We start from the raw sequence: 26,427 nt of genomic DNA, 5'->3' as shown, positions 1-26,427 counted from the left end.
TATAGAGTTAATAGCGAAAGGTGCGCGGCATAGATGAGTTACATACTATGCGTTTAGAAGTTGGGCCGGTTACACAAAGTTTCTTAGAGAAGTGGACAGTGGCCTTAAATATATAATTAGTATTACTTTTATGAATTACGGCATAAACATGAAGCCATGTTATATTACTGGTGCGATTTCCTGGTCACATTGTAGGTCAATGTGCAGCTTCTATCAAATTCAGAAAATTGTGAGAATGATATGATTCTGGATTTGTTTACATCTATTCTTGATGAGTAACTAATCTGCGTGCGGCATGCAGAAAAGATAAATATTGGTTTCTATCTACAAGCGCAGTTGGCAGAGTATCTTAAAAACCATGAAGACGCAACAAACCTTTTTGAACCTAGAGGAAGCACTTTACACGCGTTCAAGAATATTAACCCCAAGAAAGAAGATCTCAGGTCAAAATTTGTTAAACTTGAAAGAGTCTGCAGAAAGGAAATTGACAAATACTGGTGCTCAACCTTTCAAGTCTACATTTGAGTAAAGAAGAAATCTCACTCTTAAATAAGGGTTTGTCCTTTGCCCCCACACATGAGTATGACACAACAGAGGTACATATAGACCTCTTTAAATTTGTACGCAAACTAAAAGTAAAACAATATTTCGAAACTCTAGTGTCACAACCCAGACATCAGGAACCACAACCAACTCAGAACGATATCACTATTGAAAATTTGGAAAATATTTTTGCCATCAGGTCTTTTCAAGAACCATCTTCCTATTCGATACACCAAACACTACAAGAACTCAATATAACACCTATCAGCCTTATCAAGGAAGAGATGAAACCCCAATCCAAGTTCACGCCGCAATTGAGTCCAGAAAATATGATTGATGCTTTTTACAAAGCTGTGACGGACGATCGTGACAGGGAAAAACTGACCAGCAGGAAGAGACAAAGCAATCTGAAACAGAATGTAATGTGGAAAAATAACTTGAGTCCTTTGGAACAACAGGCACTTAAGAATTAAAAAAAAAAAGTTTATAATTAAGGAAGCCGATAAAGGCGGAAACGTGGTAATCATGAACAGATCTGACTACTTGCTAATGGCCAATGATCACCTTAGCACCCCAGGTTGCTATGAACCACAACTAACCAATCCTCGACAAGAAATACAAACTGAAGTAGAGGAGCAAATCCAATCTTGGTACAGGAAAGGACTACTGACTGATCAAGAAAAAGCGTGGATGTGGATCAAACAACCGACCACCCCCATAATCTAGTTCTTGCCTAAGATTCATAAAACCTATCAATCTATACCGGAAGGTAGACCAATAGTCAATGGTATTGGCTGGAACACCGCAAGAACTGCTGAATATCTAGATCATGCACTCAGACCTAGGGTACCGAAACTTCAGGCATATCTAAAAGACTCAACAGACACAATCAAGAGAATTAGTGAAATTGTATGGCAATCTGACTATCTACTAGCAACTTGGGACGTTAAGGCTTTGTACACCTCGATCAAACATGAGGCAGCAATCCAAACACTGCAATATACGTTCAGAAAAGAATCTGCCTCACACTATCATTTTGTGGAAATGCTCAAAGAAATGCTATCTCTAACTCTGACCAATAACATCTTCCTTTTTAACGGCCAGTACTATCGACAAAAAATAGGCGTAGCGATGGGTGTTAAATACGCTCCAGCCATCGCTAACCTGTTCATGGGAATGTATGAAGCAACACATATCTATACGGATATAGCATACAACAAGAGTGTTGTGATGTGGACACGCTACATAGATGATGTTTTACTAATATGGAAAGGAACATCTGATGAACTGGACGAATTCATGAAGAGAGCGAACTGCAATTCTCTCGGAATTGTCTTTACTGGCACACATTAATTTTTTAGACCTTACTATCTATGCCCAAGACAATAAATTGTTGACAAGAACCTTTCGGAAGCAGACAGAGGTCAATTCAACTCTCTTTGCAACAAGTTGCCACTTTGATCTGGTGAAAAATAACATTCCGACAGGCGAGTTCATTCGAGCTCGTCGGAACTGTACTGACACAAAAACCTTTGAACAAGAATGCCAAATTTTGTACACCAGATTTAAAGCACGAGGATACAGAACTAGATTCATCAAAGCATCATCTGACAAAGCACACAAAACAACCAGAGACTCTACTCTAACATCTACAAACTTACGTTCGGAGAAAAGACCTGAAACAGTGAAATTCATCACTACCTATTGTGCGAATAATGGTACCCTGTGAACAATACTATGCAAAAACTGACACCTCCTAAAATTGGATGAGCATATCTGCAAATACATTGATGATCACCCGACAATTACCTATTGGAGGGCTAGGACACTAAGTCAAGTATCAGTCCATCTGTGCTACCAGAAGCAGATAAACCCAAAAGACAAACATGGCTACAAACAACAACCATGGGATTCAGAAAGTGTGGGATTTGTACGATGTGCAAACATGCGCATGACCCGACCATAAAATTCACAGACAACTTTGGCACTTCAACCATGATCAAAGATAACATTAATTGCAAATCGAAATTTGTTGTATATGCAATCATTTGCATTTGTCACAAGATATACGTGGGCAGCACTATCCGTGAACTAAGGGTAAGGATAAGAGAACACCTCTTATCAATAGGTAGTCAGGACTCCACATTGCCACTTGCAGTACACTGGCAATTACACCATCAAATGGACGATAAAAGCAACATTCAATTCATTGGCCTTAACAAAATCAGCCCAGGAAGAAGAGGGGGCAACCAAGAACTCACACTAAGGCGACAAGAAGCCCGTACCATATGCCATTTCAGAGCCACTCGTGTGGGTCTGAATTCAGACAATGAGATGGGAGCATTCCTTTAAACTAACGAGTCTTTCTCTCTCTATTGACTATTAATTTTTGGAACCAGTTTCAAATAACAATTGTCAGCTCTAATATCATCCAAATCTTGTCAACCTCCGCATGTATAAAGAAGGAATCACTCTTCAGTACTCTATTAGTGAGACAAATCTCATTTTTTTATATTAGAGTTGTGTAACTCAAACTATAAATGGACAATTAAGAAATATGACATCTAAAGGTATTTAACCAGAAATACAGACAGCAATATTTACAACACACAGCACCAAAATAATTTTGGGACAACAGCTAAATTGTGTGTGTACAACAAACTCAACCTTTGTTGTGGTTTGCCACGAAATTCACATATTACAGTGTACATATTTAAATCGACATTATAAAATCACATAGAAATGTTAGAAACACAAAATCTTTTCCTTGTGTTAACAGCATCAATGTGCTGCAGTGTAGGGTAGTAGTGTATCTACACAAAGGTGTTTCAGCCGTTTCTAGGTGGGATTGATGTGTCTCATCTTTTACACGGCCTTCATCAGGACGGGGTTCTGTGCAGTATGACGTCTGTGCTGCAGGGGAAGGGAGACTATAATCAGGGAGGTATCTGAGCATACGTTATTTTAACTGATTAAATCACATGCTGTGTTATTAGTAAATATCAAAAGCACACAGTTTACCTATGGGTTAATTAATTTCACAGGCACTGTTTTTGAGATCCGCTAGCCCCAAGGGCTGGTCTCTGTGTAATCCTGTTATAAAAAAACAGAAAACAGGGGGGTAGTGACTAATCGTATCCCCCTAATGTTATCTCCAAAGAACATGGAGGCACATAAATGGATCGTAAATATAAAAGATCTTACATCTCACTGGAGGTATCTGTGTCAATTCAGCCTGATCCCATTGGGTATCTTTTAAGGGCCCGCACGGCAAAACTAAAGGTAGAAAAGGCATTCAATGAAGGCTAGCAAGGAAGATTAAACTTCCCCACAAAACAAAGGGAAAAAGGAGTATGCCGTGGGCGCAGGCTGTGCAGCCTTACCTGTAGCGGCTGCAATGTTGACAGACCGTCTGCCGCGGTAGCTTGCAATGACTCCTCTAACTGCTGAGTCACAGTGGAGTCTGCGGGGGCCTGGCTGCAAAGCGTTAGTAACACTGTTGCTAGGTCTCCGCATGCATTTATACGGCGGCCATCTTTGGAATGAAACTCGAGCCGTCCGGTGGAGAAAGCGGTGGAAAAAGCTCAATCCAGGGGGCAAAAAAACAAACAAAGCTATTTATGGTGTGCTCCATACATATGTGCATCCAAAAATATAATTTAGGGACTGTTGTTGACAGATAGTTGTCATGGCTACCGGAAGCGTTGTTTTACAGCAAAAAAAGGGGGGAATTATTAGTATCATAATCTATGCTCTAAAAAATTCTCAAGATCAGATATTGGACCCAAAATGTATGATTCCTCGCTGGTGTGGGTGCCATATTCGTTTCTAAGCGTGACACAAAAACATATTTTTTTCTATACATGGTCGCAGTTCCTTCTATACAGACAATTCGGATGTAAATGTATTTCATGGGTTAGTGGAGCAAGAATGTGCGCAGTTATACAGATGAAATCAAGTGGCTCAGTATGTGTGCGCATCAATGAACATTGAGAATATCAGACCATCTGAAAAAAAGTTACGTCACTCAGACATATCAAAGATGGTTATTACATCATACAAAATGGATGATATGGCATAGCCTATAAGGTCAACAGAGAGCACTCAGTTGTTATTAATGGCATTTCTCTACATATAGGACCCAATATGGTTCCGCATAGCTGATAAAGTACAAATGGAATGGTCTAACATCGCCTGTGTAATAACCAAAAATCATTTGGTAGTTATTATTAACGCGCAATACTTTTCTATACACATATTCAGAAAACCAATTGGGTTGCTTTCACATAGCTAGTATGGTGGAGTTGTTTACATACCAAACGTTAGTGAACGCAGACATATGCATACTAGCTGAACAATTGCTGCTTCAACATCATGCCGCCGAAGTAGTATGGCTTTGCCTGTATAGTTAAATGTTGGTAATAACGTTCACCACTATTTCAGTGAAATCAGTCTGTTAGCTCCATAAAGTGGATACGATAAGGACATCTGTGTGCCAAGCTTGGTGAACCAAGTTTGTATACAAAATAAATCAACAAGTGCTGTCAGAGGAAATACTTCCACTCAACTGAAATGTTCAACCCAGCCTGTACAGTGTTGAGTTTATGGACCCAACGTTGTTCTAATTGTGTTAGTGTTTCATTCAAATCACCACCACGCTTAGCTGGTTTTACCTTTTGGAGAACAAACCATCTCAGGTCAGTGTCACTATGGTTCTTACTGGTGAAATGGTCTACTAGGGGCTTATCTGCTACCTTGTTCCTGATACAGGAACGATGTTCTGAAATGCGCATTTTGATAGCACGTATGGTTTTCCCCACATAGATGAGATTGCAGGGGCATTGTATCACATATATGACACCCTTGGTGTTAAAATTGGTAAAATCCTTCATTGTCCATTTCACTTGATCGTGTTCAAAAGATTTCTTTTGTAAAGTCAAAGGGCATGCGACACAATGACTACATTTATGGTGCCCAATTATCAGAGGTAAATCCCATACTGTGTTTGGTACTTGTTGAGGTGGCTCTATAAACGTGTGTACTAGAGCATCCCTTAGATTTCTGTTCTTTTTGAAAGCAAAACACGGCACATTGTGCAAAGTGCCCGGGTGTTTTACAAGGTGCCAGTTCTTCTTAATGGTTTTCTGGATCAATTGGCTTAGGGGTCCAAAGGTGGTGACACACACTAGTCTCCCCAGATCTTTCTTGGGTTTGTTTTCTAGGCAGATTCCTCTTTGTGTTTGTCTGGCCCTCTTTTTGGCTTGGCTGATGGCTTTTCGAAGATAGCCTCTCTCCGTTAATCGTTTGGTCAATCCCTCTGCATGTTGGTGGAATTTGTCCAGATCTGTGCAGTTTCTTCGTATACGCACAAACTGCCCATAGGGTAAATTGTACTTTAACCCCATCGGGTGGTAACTTTGAAAGTGCAATAGACTGTTGCGGTCGGTGGGTTTTCGAAATAGCTCAGTCTTGAGTCGATCACCTGTCTTATAGATGTGGAGATCCAAGCAGTCTATTTGATGGTGGTCCGAATGTATTGTGAACTTGATGTGCGTATTCCTTGAATTAATCCAGCTGTGGAAATTTTGAAGTTCAAGAGGTGTCCCTTGCCATACGATGATGACATCATCAATATACCGCATCCACAATTAAATGTTTTCCAGGAAAGGATTTTCTGACGTGAATACATTGTTCTTTTCGTAGCTGGACATATATAAATTTGCAATGTCTTTGGCAAAAGTGGCCCCCATACTTACACCCTTAGTTTGCTTGTAGATCTGGTTCTGAAACAAGAAGACATTTTCAGACATGGCCAGTCTTGTACACTCAAGGGTGAAATTAGTTGGAGTGGAGTCTCGGTCTTCTCTGGTATTCAGGATGTCTCGTATGGCTTCTAGCCCTTCTTGTTGCGGTATCGATGTATATAGCGTCTCTACATCCATTGTTACGAGGAGGCTGTCAGAGGTAAGGGTAATGTCATCAAGTACATTTATTGTATTCGTTGTATCCTTTAAGTAAGATGGCATTCTGATTACAAAAGGTTTTAAAAAATGATCGGTGTAGAGGGATAAGGGTTCCAGAAGGGATTCGCATGCCGATACTATCGGTCTGCCCGGTGGTTTTTCTGAGTTTTTATGCATCTTTGGAAGAATATAGAAGGCCAGAATGCGTGGATTGGTTTTGTTTAAGAACATCTTTTCCTCCTCACATATCCAACCTTGTGTGAGGGCATGTTGTATGAGGCTTGCAATTTCTTCTTGAAGGTCCTTCGTGGGATTGTGATCCAAGGGTAAGTATGCTTCCCGATCACTCAATAGTCGCAGACACTTTGTGTTGTAATCAGAGGTGTCCCAGACAACTATTCCGCCCCCTTTGTCCGCGGGCTTGATTGTTATCGATCTGTACGTTTCCAAGCTTCTCATAGCGGTCCTTTTTTCTCTATCTAGGTTATCCATATAGAAGTTGTCCTTTTTAAAGCCAGCCATTATGGTCTTAGTAACCACATTCTCAAAAGTTATGATCTCACCAGGAGTAGAGCACGGTGGAGGATAGAAATTAGATTTTTCTTTTAAACCTCTGGTGTTGTCCGGCTTGTTCCGTGGTTGTTGTCGTTCGGTCTCTCTACATGAAGTTAAGTATATTTCAAAGAAATGTTTCAAACGTACATTCCTGAAGAATTTCCGTAATTCTAACTCGATTTCAAAAGGTCGGGCAGGGACGAAGGACAGACCCTTTCCGAGGAGCCTTAATTCTGGTGGAGTCATCACACGGGTGGATAGGACGAAGACAGGTATCCCTGGTTCGGTCCTTGGTTCTGATACCATTGACGCGTTCTCATTCATTGTCCTGATGGCACAGGGCGTCTCCTGGGTCCTCCTCTTTGTCCGCCCCTGGGAAAAAAAGGTTGTGGTAATTGTTGCCCAGTTGTTCCCGGTAGACTTGATCTACTTCCACTTCCACTTGAGGAGGTCCCTGCGAAATTGACTGATCTATTTCTCCGGTTGAAGTTTTGGCTTGCTTGTAGATCTGTATAATATTTGGGTCTTAGGAAAGGATAGGTTCTCTCCTCTAAATAGTTGGCCAAGTCTTTTTTGAACTTATCTACCTTTCTGTCCAATGTCAGATTCTTGAACTTGGTGATCTCTAACTTCAGTTTATCTAACTGTCCTTGGCGTCCTGGATGGACTTATTTTAGAGAAACATTTTCACCAGGTCCAGTAATTCTGCGCCTTGCTTGTCACATTCCTTTCTGGCCATATCTATGACAAGAATCAGCCAATCACGGCTGCACTTATTGCCCACCCCACTGAAGTTTTTCGTGAACTTCGGGTTATCCGTAAAAACCCTGGGGATGTTCCGTACCTGCAGACCTTCAGGTATTATGCCGGCCCTCAAGTACTCGAGCATAAACTTGCCATGTAGTTCTGTTCGAATTATTCTTTTTTTCTTCTGATTGAGTATCTCTAATTGGTCCTCTGTCAAACCTCTCATGATCACATCCTCCTCATTACGTAGCGTGGAGGTGGTCCCTAGAAGTTGTTTAAAATAGTCATCGGTATACGAGACTACATTAACCTTATCCATGAATGAAAAATGGAAAAAGCTTACTATAACTGAATTTAAACCCATAGTGACACTGACCTGAGATGGTTTGTTCTCAAAAAGGTAAAACCAGCTAAGCGTGGTGGTGATTTGAATAAAACACTAACACAATTAGAACAACGTTGGGTCCATAAACTCAACACTGTACAGGCTGGGTTGATCATTTCAGTTGAGTGGAAGTATTTCCTCTGACAGCACTTGTTGATTTATTTTGTATACAAACTTGGTTTACTAAGCTTGGCACACAGATGTGCTTATCGTATCCACTTTGTGGAGCTAACAGACTGATTTCACTGAAATAGTGGTGAACGTTATTACCAACATTTAACTATACAGGCAAGGCCATACTACTTCGGCGGCATGATGTTGAAGCAGCAATTGTTCAGCTAGTATGCATATGTCTGCGTTCACTAACATTTGGTATGTAAACAACTCCACCATACTAGCTATGTGAAAGCAACCCAATTGGTTTTCTGAAATGTGTATAGAAAAGTATTGCGCGTTAATAATAACTACCGAATGATTTTTGGTTATTACACAGGCGATGTTAGACCATTCCATTTGTACTTTATCAGCTATGCGGAACCATATTGGGTCCTATATGTAGAGAAATGCCATTAATAACAACTAGTGCTCTCTGTTGACCTTATAGGCTATGCCATACCATCCATTTTGTATGATGTAATAACCCTCTTTGATATGTCTGAGTGACGTAACTTTTTTCAGATGGTCTGATATTCTCAATGTTCATTGATGCGCACACATACTGAGCCACTTGATTTCATCTGTATAACTGCGCACATTCTTGCTCCACTAACCCATGAGATACATTTACATCCGAATTGTCTGTATAGAAGGAACTGCGACCATGTATATAAAAAAATATGTTTTTGTGTCACGCTTAGAAATGAATATGGCACTCACACCAGCGAGGAATCATACATTTTGGGTCCAATATCTGATCTTGAGAATTTTTTAGAGCATAGATTATGATACTAATAATTCCCCCCTTTTTTTGCTGTAAAACAACGCGTCCGGTTGCCATGACAACTATCTGTCAACAACAGTCCCTAAATTATATTTTTGGATGCACATATGTATGGAGCACACCATAAATAGCTTTGTTTGTTTTTTTGCCCCCTGGATTGAGCTTTTTCCACCGCTTTCTCCACCGAACGGCTCGAGTTTCATTCCAAAGATGGCCGCCATATAAATGCATGCGGAGACCTAGCAACGGTGTTACTAACGCTTTGCAGCCAGGCCCCCGCAGACTCCACTGTGACTCAGCAGTTAGAGGAGTCATTGCACGCTACCGTGGCAGACGGTCTGTCAACATTGCAGCCGCTACAGGTAAGGCTGCACAGCCTGCGCCCGCGGCATACTCCTTTTTCTCTTTGTTTTGTGGGGAAGTTTAATCTTCCTTGCTAGCCTTCATTGAATGCCTTTTTTACCTTTAGTTTTGCCGTGCGGGGCCCTTAAAAGATACCCAATCGGATCAGGCTGAATTGACACAGATACCTCCAGTGAGAGGTAAGATCTTATATATTTACGATCCATTTATGTGCCTCCATGTTCTTTGGAGATAACATTAGGGGGATACGATTAGTCACTACCCCCCTGTTTTCTGTTTTTTGTAACAGGATTACACAGAGACCAGCCCTTGGGGCTAGCGGATCTCAAAAACAGTGCCTGTGAAATTAATTAACCCATAGGTAAGCTGTGTGCTTTTGATATTTACTAATAACATAGCACGTGATTTAATCAGTTAAAATAAAGTATGCTCAGATACCTCCCTGACTATAGTCTCCCTTCCCCTGCAGCACAGACGTCATACTGCACAGAACCCCGTCCTCATTGAGGCACATCAAGCCCACCTAGAAACGGCTGAAACACCTTGGTGTAGACAAAAGCAGATCGCTAATAATAACTTTAAACCTTAACCTCGTGCTATCTAATCAATCATTTGGTGTAACCACAGGAACGCCGTTTGCCAAGATGGAGGTAACGCCCGCCTGAGGCGAAATCTACATATTGTGTTCATCATCCCTTTGAACCCATGTTTCGAATATGACATGTATTCATGCACAACCCTATGTGGTGCTAAGTATATTACCTTTATTATTTCTCCATTTTGGCTACATAATATTGGAGGACTTCCAATTTACAAGCTGTACTACGCGTCTTTAGGACTTTAAATATGGCGCCCTGCTTTATACAAATTTCCCAAACAGTGAAGTAGGACTGTGGTCGCTATGGCGATGTTTGTTACAATACCAACTAGACGTTCGTAATCCAGACGCCGAGGCTTGTGACAGGAACCACCTCTTGCGAGGTAAGCCCTAAGCCCCTCACACTACCCGCACACTCGTCCCACCCGCGCTCGCTGTAATTCACACAGCGCCTCGCAAGCGATGCCGGGAAGAACGAGGCTTAACTGCGCTTGTAGATAGAAACCAATATGTATCTTTTCTGCATGCCGCACGCAGATTAGTTACTCATCAAGAATAGATGTAAACAAATCCGGAATCATATCATTCTCACAATTTTCTGAATTTGATAGAAGCTGCACATTGACCTACAATGTGACCAGGAAATCGCACCAGTAATATAACATGCCTTCATGTTTATGCTGTAATTCATAAAAGTAATACTAATTATATATTTAAGGCCACTGTCCACTTCTCCAAGAAACTTTGTGTAACCGGCCCAACTTCTAAACGCATAGTATGTAACTCATCTATGCCGCGCACCTTTCGCTATTAACTCTAAAGTACCACACAATACCTATGGGAATACCTGATACTAATTAGTGCATTTTCTAACAGGCGGGATTTATCCCATGAACATGATCATCATCAAACTTGAATTGGTCTATAATTGTCATCGATTAGGTAAGAACTCACCCATACCAAAAGGACATTTTCCTTTGCTCTAAATAACTATATCAGGCTGAATTAGAATACATACACTAACACATTGTCCTCTTTTTTGATGTTATCTCTTCCACCCTTATCATCTCTTCCTTTTCCCCCTCCCCTGTTTTTCTGTGCTTTACCTATTGCAATATTGTTTCTGTACCATTTGAATATTGTGTATTATTTCGTTTCCATTTTTGTTTTATTGTCACGTTATGAGTATGTCATTGAATTTCTTTGTTCTACTTTTTTATAATATTGTTAACTGTAATCTGCTTATTTTTGTGATCCATTATTTTAGCCCTGATTGAAAAAGGCGATTGAGTCGCCGAAACACGTATCTCACATAGGGCATTTTTTAAAATATATTCTCAACTTCTTACTACTCCTGAGTGTGTACTCGTCATTGATTCTGTGGCGCTTGAGTATAAGTGGAGTGGGGTACCCCTGAGCCCCGAGCATGTTCTTGTATTCACCGGATTAGGGGGTTCTACTTCGTTACTCCACTAAACAGCTGCCACCCTCTTTTCAGCGCAGGACACGGATGGTTGATCTATTAAAAAAAACATGGCTTAATTGTATCAAGTTAGGTAAGTACCTTACTCTGTCCTATTCCCAAGGTAAGTCTTGGGAAAGATTCCTTAGCCTAGGTTCGACCACCAAAGGCCAGGCCAGAGGGAGTTTAGGCAAAGGGCTCTACACCCAATGTTACCCTATGGGAGAAAGCGAGGACAGAAACAGGTATGGTCACTTATCCCTCTGACTCCGATTCTTCCAGTTAATAATGCAGGACTTCTGGAATTAGCTGGGGCTCCAATCGTCTGTCCTTTGTTCTTGTGAAGGGAGCCAATAGGTTGCAGGTGCAGTGGTCACTTTTCATATCAGAAGTTGGTCACGGTTCTCCCTAGACGGTTTCAGCCAACTTGTTGTAGAAGACCTCCAATCAAAGAAAAGTTGTAGACCTCTACTGTGCAGACCCTTCAGGACACCACACAGGATTTCAGGAGGATGGTTCCAGCAGATGTCACCACGGTCAAGCACCGACAGGCGGTGAACACAGTAGCAGTCCCAGCACAGCTTCCCTTGAGAAGGACATGGGATTTATGGCATACGCTGAAGATCCTGTAAGTCCCAAGGCTCTGTGCGGAAAGGCGTCAGCTGCAGCATGGTAGCCATAAAGGTAGCTGATCAGTCCACTGGGTGGTCCAGGGATAGTTCCGAAGGCTTCCAAGGCAAGGATCCACAAGCAGGTTCTGTGAGCAGGTTGTTCCCACTGGTACAAGGATCAAAGCACCAATAAGGGTCTTCTGATATCAGGCAGAGGAGCAGGGTTTCACAGGGGCAATGACTGGATTCCTCGCTTGTCAGGTGCAGGAGATTTCCTCGGGTCATCAGCAGGCTGCTTGTTTCTACCGATGATCTGTCGAATAGCTGCACAAGTCCTCCTTTTATCCGAGACTTAGAAGCCCACCAGTGGTAAAGATCTTCAACATTAAAACAGTCAATCCAGGACAACCACTGGTCATCACATCCATCCAGAAACAGACATTTGGGTGCGAGAGGATGTGGATTGGACCAGACAGTTCCAGCACCCCCGTTTGGCTCGTACACACAAAGCTCACTTGCCTGCAAAAGCAGCAGCTTTCACTGGTAAAGGAGTTGCCATATATGACATTTCCTGACCTGTGAAGGCAGGAAGGCGGCCAAATGACAAGCTGGCCAAAGAAGATGCAAACATCTTGTGGTACGGTCATTTTCAGGGTGCTAGCCGCCTTTAGTAGCCTTTTGAGGTAAAAACAAAAGTGCACAAGACAAATATCACAAAACTTTTAAAAAATCACACAGCTCCATCAGCATGTCTTAATCACATTGTCAAAGTAACCAAAGAGCCATTGGGTGAACAGTTATAAGGATACAAAGTACCCTAACTGCACTTCACTGTAAGGTGATGTCTGCAATTGTAAAAATATAAGAATTCAAAAAGGGAGACAAAGGCTTTCAGTACTGACTTGTTAGGAACTGTGTAGTTTCCCCATAAGAATGAGCAACACAGGCAAGGGAAGTAAAACAGAAGGCTTTACTTACCTCCACTCAGGACAGGATTACAAAATAAACTGAAAGACTGGAGGTCCCATTGGGCATATTCCTTGTATTGGGGAGCAGCTACCACATTAAGAGTTGGCAGCAGGGTCCATGGGGGAGGTTTACCATCTCCTGCTACCGTAATGTGAGTGAGTAGGAAGAGCGTATAATGCTCAAACACCAGCCATTACTCCTGGTGTAAGACATCCAATGTCACACAGTGACTGGCATTGTGGCCAACAGTCTTACTATTGGTATTAGACATCTCTGGTAAGCAGGTCAGCAAGCCTACACAAGCAGAGTCACACGCATCTGCCAACACACATAACAGTGTAGTATAGAAGTATAAAACCAGGCCTACTGGTAAATTGTAGTAGGCCACATCCATGTATGCATTGTCCCCAGTTGAGTACTTCTTTGGCAATATTCATCCAGAGCATGTTAGTCACCCAGCCTCCCACCCTCTTTAGCCCAATATTAAGCAAAGAAAGGAAATGCACAAGTGAAGCAAATAAACTCCTTGTATTTTGTATGTGAAATAGTAAAGTGAACTATAAATCAAGAGCATTAAAAGGAACATAATGCTGTAAGACAATACCATGAACAATTATAGAGGCAAGTACAAAGCATACCACATTGATTTATCAATACCCCAAACTTCCGGTATGCCACCCACTTAATGCTTTCCAAATTAAGAATGCATCACATTGGTCAGGGCAACGTGGATAAACTAGCTCAACGGTATTGTGTTGTTTGGCCGACGAGTTTTTCCTATGGAATGTTTGCTGAAAAAACTTATTGAAACAAATAGGGGGAGGGGTTAAAAGAGGTGCAGAGGGGGAATAGAATAGGGAAGGGGGAGCTGGAGGGGACCCCAAAAATAAAAAATAAAGCAGTTCAAGGAGTTTTTTTGATGGAATTCTTTTGTCAAAAATTCCATAGAAAAAACTCCTGTCGGTGAAATATCATAGAACCACTATTTGGGTTACAAAAAAGTCCTTTTATCTGCTACTTCCATGCCAATATCAATAAAGATCATTAACCTTTTTCCATTTCAGGTCAGGTCTTTAATTTCTCTAGCTCTTTTAAAACTCGTCACTTCCACAGGAACTCTTAAACATTTTTCATTGTTCTGGCATGGTCTTTGATCCCTTTGGTCTTGGGCACAGTACAGTGTGCTGTTTCACTCTCAAACCTCTTCCCAGACTGTTTCTGTGTCATTTTGGGGAGGTGCCTCTGGAATATGTCCACAAAGTTCCTTTTCTCAGTACACTCTAGAACCACACCCCTGAAATGCCAATGTTATTTGTTAAAGACATGGTTTCCTGTTCAGAGTTCTTTAAGTGAGCTTTCTCTAGTTGTTCAATTGTAGTGCACTTGCGTCCTCAACGTTCGCAATCCGCCTCGTTAGGTCTGAATCATTGAAGTGATAGAAAAGCCTGTTGATACCCAACGATTTCCTGTTTATGCTGGAAATCTCCTCCGAGCCCTGAGAATGTATTGCCATACTTTGATTTTGTCTCGAGACTTCAAACTCTCCATCCTCTCCATTAGGTTGCTTGTTTGGCTGGGGGTTTGAGATATTCTCCAGCATTGGATCTTTCATGGATTCACATGCTTAGAATATTCCCCGTCATCAGACTGGGAACCCTCGGTACACATATATAGTCGTTTCCTATAGGAAAAAACTTCCGACACTTGTGTGTCCTATCCACATCAACGTCCTCTCCGGGGCCGTCCACGCAAGCCCCGTTGGACGTAATGGTATAAAAGGCCCCGCCCACGCGGGTCCCGTCAGATTTCAACCGTCTCCAAAGATAGTGGGATCTCCTCGCGTAGTCTCTACTGCTAGAATTTGTTCGAATTGTCGAACTCCTGTGAGTTTGTTAATTTTTCGGAATGTCGGGAAAACCTCTATTTCGCCCGTGTGCCACGTGCGGATTGAAGAAGGTTTACGAGGGGGACGGCCATTTAGACTGTATTTATTGCCTCCACCCTCACCACTCGGCAGACCAGTGCAAAATATGTAAAGGTTTTTCCCAGAAAACCGTGAAGGATCTAAATCGACGGCTGGTATCCTGGTTAAATGACGGTGCGTGAGCGTACCCTCAGTCAGAGGTGGGCTCTGTGCGCAGCGTAACCTCTGCGAAAACATCAGGAGCCCCTCGACGCTCAACTGCGTCGGAACCTCCGGCTAAGAAGTCACGACCCGCGGAAAAGGACGTTCCACGAAGTCACTCTTCTAAGGACTCTTCTAAAGACTCTGCAAGAAAGACATCTTCGTCAACTGCGTCGAAGAAAGGAAAGGAGAGGCCTAAATCCTCCTCGGGCGATCAACACAGATCAGCCACGAGTAGAGATTCGGATGAGCGCAGGGAGAGCGCTGTGAAGGCGGGACCGCCTAAACCACCTGCAGGCCCAACGTCGACGACGACGAACCAGTCGGTGTCCTCACTGCCGCTGACGCAGTCGATTTCACCCGTCATCAACCCAGCGACGACCTCGTCGATGATGTCCTCGTCGACGGAAGTTCTGGCCTGGAGACAAGAAGTATTTGATATGAGGTTGCCTGACACGTTGCTACAGGAACAGGCAGCGTCAATTGCCTCGAAAGAAGACGACGGCTTCAGAATTGTGAGCCCGGAGGACCTCGGTCTACGAGCCAGGTTTCCATCAGGAGCAACCTGCTCTCAGGTGTTTACCCAACCTCCAAGCTCTCAGGCGACCCTGTCCATGGAGGTACTGTCCTCCTTACACTCGCTGCTGAAATCGCTGGACGAAAGGCTTCCACCTGTACCGTCGACACCCCCTGTCGACGAGCCCGGCCCTTCACACCGCCCGACCAAATCGATCGGGGTTCCAACTACTCCAGCAGTCCAGGAGGAAGGTGAGCTTTCGGACTCCCTATCTGACCGCGGGTCAGCGTCAGATATATCCCTCTCACCATCTAGGGATCCATCCTGGGTGTCGGATGTGGAAGTGGAAACACCAAAGAGTCCCACTCACCCGTCACCACCGGACGATATAGGTGCCTTTCATTCTATGATGGAAAAAGCGTGCAAGGAGTTTGGCCTGGTCCAACAGGAGGAGAAAAAGGACTGTTTTCTTTTTGACCATATGGGCAAGAGTAGACGCTCAATATTCTCAATACCCATTTTAGACCATGTCTGGAAAGAAGGTGTTCAAACCATGCGTCACCCATTTTCTGAGCCGGCTGTCAAAGGCCGCATTGAAAAGAAATTTAAAGTACCAGACTCTACACCGAAGTGTCTTTCGGCTCAACCTTTACCGGACTCCGTGGTGTCATCGGCGGCGACGAGAAAAGCAAAGGCCCAACATAAATGCTCTACCCCTCCAGATAATGAGGCGAGGCGCCAAGACGTGTTTGGTAAGAAGGTTCTTTCTGTGGGGGCCTCAACGGTGAAAGCAGCTAACTCCCTGGCGATTGTGGCCAGATATGACAGGGAGATGTGGCACAGACTGGCACCTATCCTGGACCACCTCCCGGAAGAACACAGAAGAACGGCGATGTCCCTGGTTCGAGAAGGTGAAGAAGCATCGAATCATGCTATTAACATAGCGGTGGACCTGGCAGATTCTGGTTTTAAACAAATAAATAACGGAGTTGTTCTAAGATGCCAGGCTTGGCTTAAGTGCACCAACTTCAGACCCGAAGTACAGTATAAAGTTTTGGACATGCCCTTCGAAGGTGATCTTCTTTTCGGAGAAAAGGTGGACGAGGCGTTGAAGGGCATGAAGGAGGACTCAGATACAGCACGCTTGTTGGGTTCTCTCCAGAGTGGTAAGCCCTTTCGTTCTTTTCGTCCCTTTAGAGGAGCATCTGGAAACTCAAGATTCTCAGCAACCAGGGATAGATCTTTTGGTAGATCAGCGTATCCTTCCCAAGGATATAGATGCGCCTCTCAGACCTCAAGCCGGCGCAGAAACTTCCAGTCTTCCAGAGACGACCAGCTTATTCGTCGTCGACGAGCAAACAGAAAGACCAGCAATGACGGAAAGAGTACCGTTCTGGGAGGAAGAGTGTCAAGCTGCATCGAGGAATGGGAGACCATCACAACAGATCAGTGGGTTTTGGACACTGTGAGGTACGGACATTCCCTACTATTCAAATGCAAACCTCCAAAATGTCCACCAATACACCTATCCCAGCCACATCTAAACATCTTGCGGCAGGAAGTAACACTCATGTTACAGAAAGGCGCCATCGAATTAGTCCCTGCATCGCAGAAAGGCCTAGGGGTATGCTCAAGGTGTTTTGTGGTAAAGAAACCAAACGGAAAATGGCGCCCTATTCTCGACCTGTGAGACCTCAACAAGACCCTACAGAGTCAAAAATTCAAAATGCTTACACTGCAGGAGGTGATCAAATCCGTCCAAAGGGACGATTTTTTGGCGTCACTAGAGGTACAGGACGCGTACTTCCACATTCCGGTGTGTCAAAAATACAGGAGGTTTCTGAGGTTCATGGTAGGTCAGACACACTACCAATTTGCAGTGCTCCCATTTGGTCTGAAGTCCTCCCCAAGAACGTTTACAAAATGTTTGGCACCTGTGGCAGCCTGGCTGCGAAAGGGAGGGCATCATGTATACCCGTACCTCGACGACTGGCTTGTGAGGGGATCCTCCCCAGCGTCGACCGACGACAGCGTACAAGCCACCTTACAACTTCTGCAACGACTGGGGTTCGCAGTGAACTTCGAAAAGTCTTCTCTAAAGCCCTCAAGGAGCTTTAAGTTCTTGGGAGCTCAATTCGAAACCCACTCGGGAATAGTGAAACCGTCCCTAGACAGAATATTGAAGATCGAACAACTGACGAGTCAACTTCGCCTACAGAGCACATTTTCCGTGAGAAAATATGTGGCAATCCTGGGTTCCATGGCTTCGTGCATCCACCTAGTAGCAAACTGCCGATTGTTCATGAGGCCTCTACAGGAGTTCCTGTCGGACAGATGGAAGCAGGCCACGGGCCGGTGGTCAGACAGGATAACCGTCGACGACGAGGGTGTCATCAGATCCCTCCAGTGGTGGAAAATCTTTCACAACCTGGATAGAGGGGTTCCTCTACAAGAGCCGGAATTTCAGGACACCATCATCACGGACGCCTCCCTGACGGGCTGGGGAGCACACATGAACGATCTTCAAACCCAGGGCAGATGGTCTTCGACCGAATTGCACCTACACATCAACGTGCTGGAACTGAGGGCAGTGAGATGGGCCTTGAAATCATTCCTTCCACATATCAAAGGATCAAAAGTAAGAGTGCTGACAGACAACACGACAGCCATGTTCTACTTGATAAAGCAAGGAGGCACCAGATCCAGGACCCTTTCGGCGGAAGCTCAAAAGATCTGGCACTGGGCGTTGAAACACAACATATCCTTAGTGGCTTACCATCTCCCGGGTGTGAAAAATGTGCAAGCGGATTCCCAATGCCAGTGGTTAAGAATCAGTCTAAACCTTCCAGCCATCACCTCTTTGTTTTTGCTTTGTCACCCCGAGTGGGACGGGTATGCCCAGACGTGGGTCCCGTGCCTGCTGGGCCTAGAGACCCAAGCTACTCCTCACTGATGAGCCCCAACAAGGGTGAAACATGTTTGGGGATGCTTGTGGTCTCGTGCAGAAGGGATGTGACCTAGCAGTTCGGGCTGGACTTCCCCTTTTGGGGTGGGGCCAAGCCTGATTTGCATATGGTCTTTCCCCTTCTGTAATGGCTTGGCAGGCGAAGAACGATGGTCTGGAGGGTTGCCCCGAGCAATGCCAGTGGTTAAGAATCAGTCTAAACCTTCCAGCCATCACCTCTTTGTTTTTGCTTTGTCACCCCGAGTGGGACGGGTATGCCCAGACGTGGGTCCCGTGCCTGCTGGGCCTAGGGACCCAAGCTACTCCTCACTGATGAGCCCCAACAAGGGTGAAACATGTTTGGGGATGCTTGTGGTCTCGTGCAGAAGGGATGTGACCTAGCAGTTCGGGCTGGACTTCCCCTTTTGGGGTGGGGCCAAGCCTGATTTGCATATGGTCTTTCCCCTTCTGTAATGGCTTGGCAGGCGAAGAACGATGGTCTGGAGGGTTGCCCCGAGCAATGCCAGTGGTTAAGAATCAGTCTAAACCTTCCAGCCATCACCTCTTTGTTTTTGCTTTGTCACCCCGAGTGGGACGGGTATGCCCAGACGTGGGTCCCGTGCCTGCTGGGCCTAGAGACCCAAGCTACTCCTCACTGATGAGCCCCAACAAGGGTGAAACATGTTTGGGGATGCTTGTGGTCTCGTGCAGAAGGGATGTGACCTAGCAGTTCGGGCTGGACTTCCCCTTTTGGGGTGGGGCCAAGCCTGATTTGCATATGGTCTTTCCCCTTCTGTAATGGCTTGGCAGGCGAAGAACGATGGTCTGGAGGGTTGCCCCGAGCAATGCCAGTGGTTAAGAATCAGTCTAAACCTTCCAGCCATCACCTCTTTGTTTTTGCTTTGTCACCCCGAGTGGGACGGGTATGCCCAGACGTGGGTCCCGTGCCTGCTGGGCCTAGAGACCCAAGCTACTCCTCACTGATGAGCCCCAACAAGGGTGAAACATGTTTGGGGATGCTTGTGGTCTCGTGCAGAAGGGATGTGACCTAGCAGTTCGGGCTGGACTTCCCCTTTTGGGGTGGGGCCAAGCCTGATTTGCATATGGTCTTTCCCCTTCTGTAATGGCTTGGCAGGCGAAGAACGATGGTCTGGAGGGTTGCCCCGAGCAATGCCAGTGGTTAAGAATCAGTCTAAACCTTCCAGCCATCACCTCTTTGTTTTTGCTTTGTCACCCCGAGTGGGACGGGTATGCCCAGACGTGGGTCCCGTGCCTGCTGGGCCTAGAGACCCAAGCTACTCCTCACTGATGAGCCCCAACAAGGGTGAAACATGTTTGGGGATGCTTGTGGTCTCGTGCAGAAGGGATGTGACCTAGCAGTTCGGGCTGGACTTCCCCTTTTGGGGTGGGGCCAAGCCTGATTTGCATATGGTCTTTCCCCTTCTGTAATGGCTTGGCAGGCGAAGAACGATGGTCTGGAGGGTTGCCCCGAGCAATGCCAGTGGTTAAGAATCAGTCTAAACCTTCCAGCCATCACCTCTTTGTTTTTGCTTTGTCACCCCGAGTGGGACGGGTATGCCCAGACGTGGGTCCCGTGCCTGCTGGGCCTAGAGACCCAAGCTACTCCTCACTGATGAGCCCCAACAAGGGTGAAACATGTTTGGGGATGCTTGTGGTCTCGTGCAGAAGGGATGTGACCTAGCAGTTCGGGCTGGACTTCCCCTTTTGGGGTGGGGCCAAGCCTGATTTGCATATGGTCTTTCCCCTTCTGTAATGGCTTGGCAGGCGAAGAACGATGGTCTGGAGGGTTGCCCCGAGCAATGCCAGTGGTTAAGAATCAGTCTAAACCTTCCAGCCATCACCTCTTTGTTTTTGCTTTGTCACCCCGAGTGGGACGGGTATGCCCAGACGTGGGTCCCGTGCCTGCTGGGCCTAGAGACCCAAGCTACTCCTCACTGATGAGCCCCAACAAGGGTGAAACATGTTTGGGGATGCTTGTGGTCTCGTGCAGAAGGGATGTGACCTAGCAGTTCGGGCTGGACTTCCCCTTTTGGGGTGGGGCCAAGCCTGATTTGCATATGGTCTTTCCCCTTCTGTAATGGCTTGGCAGGCGAAGAACGATGGTCTGGAGGGTTGCCCCGAGCAATGCCAGTGGTTAAGAATCAGTCTAAACCTTCCAGCCATCACCTCTTTGTTTTTGCTTTGTCACCCCGAGTGGGACGGGTATGCCCAGACGTGGGTCCCGTGCCTGCTGGGCCTAGAGACCCAAGCTACTCCTCACTGATGAGCCCCAACAAGGGTGAAACATGTTTGGGGATGCTTGTGGTCTCGTGCAGAAGGGATGTGACCTAGCAGTTCGGGCTGGACTTCCCCTTTTGGGGTGGGGCCAAGCCTGATTTGCATATGGTCTTTCCCCTTCTGTAATGGCTTGGCAGGCGAAGAACGATGGTCTGGAGGGTTGCCCCGAGCAATGCCAGTGGTTAAGAATCAGTCTAAACCTTCCAGCCATCACCTCTTTGTTTTTGCTTTGTCACCCCGAGTGGGACGGGTATGCCCAGACGTGGGTCCCGTGCCTGCTGGGCCTAGAGACCCAAGCTACTCCTCACTGATGAGCCCCAACAAGGATGAAACATGTTTGGGGATGCTTGTGGTCTCGTGCAGAAGGGATGTGACCTAGCAGTTCGGGCTGGACTTCCCCTTTTGGGGTGGGGCCAAGCCTGATTTGCATATGGTCTTTCCCCTTCTGTAATGGCTTGGCAGGCGAAGAACGATGGTCTGGAGGGTTGCCCCGAGCAATGCCAGTGGTTAAGAATCAGTCTAAACCTTCCAGCCATCACCTCTTTGTTTTTGCTTTGTCACCCCGAGTGGGACGGGTATGCCCAGACGTGGGTCCCGTGCCTGCTGGGCCTAGAGACCCAAGCTACTCCTCACTGATGAGCCCCAACAAGGGTGAAACATGTTTGGGGATGCTTGTGGTCTCGTGCAGAAGGGATGTGACCTAGCAGTTCGGGCTGGACTTCCCCTTTTGGGGTGGGGCCAAGCCTGATTTGCATATGGTCTTTCCCCTTCTGTAATGGCTTGGCAGGCGAAGAACGATGGTCTGGAGGGTTGCCCCGAGCAATGCCAGTGGTTAAGAATCAGTCTAAACCTTCCAGCCATCACCTCTTTTTGTTTTTGCTTTGTCACCCCGAGTGGGACGGGTATGCCCAGACGTGGGTCCCGTGCCTTCTGGGCCTAGAGACCCAAGCTACTCCTCACTGATGAGCCCCAACAAGGGTGAAACATGTTTGGGGATGCTTGTGGTCTCGTGCAGAAGGGATGTGACCTAGCAGTTCGGGCTGGACTTCCCCTTTTGGGGTGGGGCCAAGCCTGATTTGCATATGGTCTTTCCCCTTCTGTAATGGCTTGGCAGGCGAAGAACGATGGTCTGGAGGGTTGCCCCGAGCAATGCCAGTGGTTAAGAATCAGTCTAAACCTTCCAGCCATCACCTCTTTGTTTTTGCTTTGTCACCCCGAGTGGGACGGGTATGCCCAGACGTGGGTCCCGTGCCTGCTGGGCCTAGAGACCCAAGCTACTCCTCACTGATGAGCCCCAACAAGGGTGAAACATGTTTGGGGATGCTTGTGGTCTCGTGCAGAAGGGATGTGACCTAGCAGTTCGGGCTGGACTTCCCCTTTTGGGGTGGGGCCAAGCCTGATTTGCATATGGTCTTTCCCCTTCTGTAATGGCTTGGCAGGCGAAGAACGATGGTCTGGAGGGTTGCCCCGAGCAATGCCAGTGGTTAAGAATCAGTCTAAACCTTCCAGCCATCACCTCTTTGTTTTTGCTTTGTCACCCCGAGTGGGACAGGTATGCCCAGACGTGGGTCCCGTGCCTGCTGGGCCTAGAGACCCAAGCTACTCCTCACTGATGAGCCCCAACAAGGGTGAAACATGTTTGGGGATGCTTGTGGTCTCGTGCAGAAGGGATGTGACCTAGCAGTTCGGGCTGGACTTCCCCTTTTGGGGTGGGGCCAAGCCTGATTTGCATATGGTCTTTCCCCTTCTGTAATGGCTTGGCAGGCGAAGAACGATGGTCTGGAGGGTTGCCCCGAGCAATGCCAGTGGTTAAGAATCAGTCTAAACCTTCCAGCCATCACCTCTTTGTTTTTGCTCAAGCGGATTCCCTGAGCAGGACAATGGCTCAAATACACGAGTGGGAGCTGGACACCGGTCAGCTACAAATAATCTTCGAAAGGTGGGGGACCCCCTCAATCGACCTCTTCGCAACGAAAGAAAACAGAAAATGCGAACAGTTCGCAAGCAGATGGCCTCAAAAAGGATCCCTGGGGGAAGCGTTCTCGTTTCCTTGGACGGACAAATTCCTGTACGCTTTCCCTCCGTTCCCCCTTATACGGAGGACAATCCAGGGGATTCGCAGGTACAAATGCCGGGTCATTCTAGTGGCACCGTATTGGCCGAGACAACCATGGTTTTCCGACCTCCTACATCTGTTGTTGGAACAGCCTATAACTCTCCAGAAAGTGCCGAACCTACTGTCCAGGGACAAGGGAACGGTGTGGCACCACAATCCGGACAGCCTCAACTTAACAGCATGGCTCCTGACTTTTCAGAGTTTGGCAACTTGAAAGTCTCGTCGGATTGCCGGAAAATTCTGCAGGCGGCTAGGGCCCCTTCGACTAACAAATCATACATATGCAAATGGCGAAGGTTCTGTACGTGGTGTCAAACACAGCACGAAATTCAGCGTTTAGAAGTAACCCCTGAACAAATTCTTCCGTATCTTCTTCACCTAGCTGAGAGTGGGCTGTCATCATCGTCCATCAAAGTGCACTTTGCGGCCATTTCAAGGTTTACGAGGGGGAGACAGTCTTCACCATTATTCAGTGACAGACTGGTGAAACATTTCATGAGGGGTCTCTTTAGAACTTTCCCCCCTACGAAACGGTTCCCACCGTCGTGGAGTTTAAATGTGGTGTTGGCTGCCTTAATGAAGCCTCCATTTGAGCCAATGTCCTCTTCATCCATGCAGTTCCTATCTTGGAAACTGGCTTTCTTAATTGCCATTACATCGGCTAGAAGAATGTCGGAATTACAGGCATTGGTTATAGATCCTCCATATATGAGATTCTTTAAGGACAAAGTAATTTTATCAACTAACCCTACTTTCATCCCGAAAGTACCGACAGTCTATCACAAGCACTCGACCCTGGTCCTTCCTACTTTCTTTGCGTCCCCGTCGTCGACGGCGGAAAAAGCCCTTCATACTCTGGACGTCAAAAGGCGTTAAAATTTTACCTGCAAAGGACGCAAGATATCAGAACTACCAGACAGTTGTTCATTGCCTACGGTCCGTCGGCGAGAGGAAGGGCAATCTCCAAGCAAGGCCTGGCTCGTTGGGTCTCTTCGGCAATTACTTTTAGTCACTCCAAGGCTGGGAGACCCCTACAAGGACGCCCTAGAGCCCATTCCACGAGATCGACAGCCTCCCCTGCGGCTCTATGGGCAGGAATTCCTCTGACAGACATCTGCCAGGCGGCGGCATGGTCAGTTCCACACACGTTTACACGCCATTACTGCCTGGAAAGGCAGCACGCGGATGAGGTACAGATGGGAAGGGCGGTGCTGCGCCATCTGTTTCAATGAGGTAAGCCAAATACGGTGAGGCTGTTGTCTCTTACCTTGCCTATGTTTGTTCTCTTGATCTTATTTATGTATTATGAATATGTTTATATCCGAAAATATGTTGCTGCTTACACACATATATATATACATATTTGGACTGAGAGTGTTTCTTGTAAAAGTAAGTTACATTGCATTCTCGCCTCCGTCTTTGATGATACTGCTATACAATCTATTCTAAGCATGTGAATCCATGAAAGATCCAATGCTGGAGAAGGGAGTAGTTTCTTACCTGTAACTCCATTTCTCCAGCGTTGGTATCTTTCATGGATTCACATGCGCCCTCCAGCCTCCCCGGATTGCAATGTGCAAGATATGTGCATAAGCAGGTTTCCCCTTTTCTACTTTGGAGGGGCCGAAATCTGACGGGACCCACGGGGGCGGGGCCTTTTATACCATTACGTCCAACGGGGCTTGCGTGGACGGCCCCGGAGAGGACGTAGATGTGGATAGGACACACAAGTGTCAGAAGTTTTTTCCTATAGGAAACAACTATATATGTGTACCGAGGGTTCCCAGTCTGACGACGGGGAATATTCTAAGCATGTGAATCCATGAAAGATACCAATGCTGGAGAAATGGAGTTACAGGTAAGAAACTACTCCCTTCTTCCTGATATATTTGTCCCTCAAGTTTGAGAGATTCCATCTGTTCTCGTGGCTTCAGGTCATTCAAAAGGTGAGAGAGTGGGGGTACAGCTGCCAACATGATCTTAATCATATCCTGCTTGCCAGAGCCTTTCCCGGACCCAAGGCAGTTTTTCAGCTTCCTATGGATTCCCTGTAGTATTTTAGTGGTAGAGAATATTGTTCTTTCTCCAGCATGGGGTCTGGCATGGATTCATGAATATTCCCCGTCGTCAGGCTGGGAATCCTCGGTAAAGAAAAAATCAGTACCAGTTTTGTTTCTGATCTGTCTTTCTTAGTAGTAACCAATCGCTGATCTCTGGGTTATACTGCCCATAGCCAATGACTGCCCTCTCCCTAAGCCCCTCCCCTGGCAGCCATCCTCAGATTTTTACCGCACGTTTAAGTGTTGGGAGTCCTGTGCTTTAGCTCTCGAGCTTTTACTTCGTTTTCACGCTTTTTCAGGAGATTTTCTAATTTTTTTGGTTTAATCGAGCCTCAAGCTCCACCGTTTCTACTTCCGATAACGGGGACCCGTTTCGGAATTCTTCTACGCCCCTCAAGGGTGAAGTTTTCGTTGAGTTACGCTTCTTGGAGGTTCCAGAAATTCTGAGGCCTACCTCAACGGACATGGCCCAGGACAAGGGAAGCTCGACTCCCGGATCCAAGCTGTTCAGGAGCTGCCCGGGATGCGGATTGCAAAATGTTTTCAAGGAGGACGAGCATTCGAGATTTCTCTACTGCCTTCATGAGGACAAGACGCACGTGGAAAAGGACGGTGCGTTCTGCAAGAACCTGTCGGAACGGACCAAGCAAGATCATCGTTCCCGCCTCGCCGCCTGGCTGGAGAAGGGCACAGCAGGTGAGAAGGCGAAGAAAAGGTCAGAGCGGTCTTCTAAGCCCTGTGAGGGTGCCCCGGTGACGGGGGCCCAACAGAAGGCCAACCACCGGGAGCGCCGAAAGGTCGGGCTCTTCGGCTGCCAAGCAGGGCGCGACTTCCCCGGCATGATCAACCGCGAGCCAGCGCTCTGGTTCGGGGAAGAGGAAGTCCGAGAACCCGGGTAAGCTTCTGGAGAGGCCCCAGTCGATCTCGAAGGGAGCCGAGGGGGAGCAAGATGAGGACCCCCCCCAAAGCGAAAGCCCAGGACGCACCTCAGGTGGTGAGGGCCTTCATCCACCCAGCAAAGGCCTCTATCGAGGTTGTCGCAGCGGCCCTGGCGAAGCCGGCAGAGACTACGCCAGTGGAGGTGGCCTCGGGGCCCAGAGTTTCCCTGCCACCGCGGAGGGAATCCTCTTTTCCAGCCCATCGTTAAGACCCCCGTGAAGACCCCGGTGGAAAAAGGAGGGGGGGGGCGGTGGCCATTACGGACTCGGATTCAGCCTCCGAGGAGGATCTG

The 26,427-nt window shown here is 46.4% G+C and overlaps 1 protein-coding gene across 6 annotated transcripts in view; it reads left to right on the top strand.

Moving 5' to 3' along the window:
• ARAP1 (ArfGAP with RhoGAP domain, ankyrin repeat and PH domain 1) overlaps positions 1 to 26,427 on the top strand; it is a 2,533,956-nt gene that overhangs the window by 437,977 nt on the left and 2,069,552 nt on the right. The gene's annotated exons all lie outside the window — the stretch shown is intronic.

The sequence above is a fragment of the Ambystoma mexicanum genome, chromosome 7q, assembly GCF_040938575.1.
Source record: "Ambystoma mexicanum isolate Mex_15411 chromosome 7q, UKY_AmexF1_1, whole genome shotgun sequence".
Taxonomy (NCBI): domain Eukaryota; kingdom Metazoa; phylum Chordata; class Amphibia; order Caudata; family Ambystomatidae; genus Ambystoma; species Ambystoma mexicanum.
The sequence above is the reverse complement of the archived record's forward strand: the minus strand, read 5'-3'. Positions and strand labels throughout refer to the sequence as shown.